We start from the raw sequence: 1524 nt of genomic DNA, 5'->3' as shown, positions 1-1524 counted from the left end.
ATACGGTAGTGAACCTGAAGGGTGGGAACAATCATGTTATGGAAGTAACAACAAGAAGTAGGAGAGACGGTGATGTGAATGCCTCCAAACAAAAGCAAATTTTGAGTGATGATGTTGAGTTGCAAGAAGATGAAGTTCCTTTCGTGGTTGAAAATGTGAATGAAGAAGTGAGGATTGATATTCAAGATATCGAGGTGGAAACTCAAAATGATGTGAACTCGTCTAGGGAGCACATAATAGACATGTCAGAGCCGGTTGTGCCTAAAACCAAGGCTCCCTTGCCAAGGCCACCTCCATCTTATCCTCAAAGGCTCGCGAAGCAGAAAAATGAGAATCAGTTTAAAAAGTTCATTGACATGATGAAGAGCTTGTCCATTAATGTGCCTTTGGTGGAGGCTCTTGAACAAATGTCGGGCTATGCTAAATTCATAAAGGACTTGGTTACAAAGAAGCATTCTATGGATTGTGAAACTATAAAGATGACTCACTAAGTTAGTGCTATAGTGTATTCAATGGCCCCGAAGCTTGAAGATCCTGGTGCTTTCACCATTCCTTGCACCATTGGAAGTGCGGATTTTGCTAAGGCTCTATGCGATTTGGGGGATAGTATCAACTTGATGCCCTACTCAGTTTTCAAAACCTTGGATATTGGGCAACCTAGACCCACTTCCATGAGATTACAAATGGCGGATAGATCGATGAAGAGACTATTGGGTATTATTGATGATGTGCTTGTCTGGGTGGATAAATTTATCTTGCCAGCTGACTTTGTGATCCTGGACTGCGAGGTGGACTATGAAGTTCCTATAATATAGGAAGACCTTTCCTTGCCACAGGGAAGGCCTTAGTTGATGTGGAAGCAGGGGAACTCACCTTCCGGACGGGTGATGAAAAGGTGGTCTTTTATGTGTGTAAATCAATGAAGCAGCCCAACAGTACTGTGGTGTGCTCTTTTGTGGACCTCATCACAGCAGTGATAATTGATGACACCAGTGCAATGATCAATGTGGAGGACCCATTGGAGGCCGTATTATTGAATCTTGATGTCAATGAGGATGCAAGCCGAGTGGAGTGCATGAATGCTTTACATGGAATGAGCTCTTACTCTTATGAGCATAGGAAATTATCTTTGGACCTCGAGAGTAGAAAGACTCCACCAACAAAACCTTCAATTGAGGAGCCTCCGGGGTTGGAGTTGAAACCACTGCCTCCATACCTCAGGTATGAGTTCTTAGGCTCAAATTCTACTTTGCCAGTTATTCTTTCTTCTTGCCTTACTAACATGTAGGTTGATGCCACATTGGCGGTGCTTCAAAAGCGGAAAAAGGAAATTGGATGGACTTTAGCTGATATTTGGGGATAAGCCCCGCATTCTGTATGCACAATATTATTCTGGAAGACGATGCAAAGCCCTCCTTGGAGCATTATCGGAGGTTGAACGAGGCAATGCAAGAAGTGGTGAAAAAGGAGGTGATCAAGTGGTTGGATGCCGGGGTTATGTACCCCATCTCTGATAGCTCTTGG

Source organism: Nicotiana tabacum, chromosome 8 (genome assembly GCF_000715075.1).
Source record: "Nicotiana tabacum cultivar K326 chromosome 8, ASM71507v2, whole genome shotgun sequence".
Taxonomy (NCBI): Eukaryota; Viridiplantae; Streptophyta; class Magnoliopsida; order Solanales; family Solanaceae; genus Nicotiana; species Nicotiana tabacum.
The sequence above is the reverse complement of the archived record's forward strand: the minus strand, read 5'-3'. Positions refer to the sequence as shown.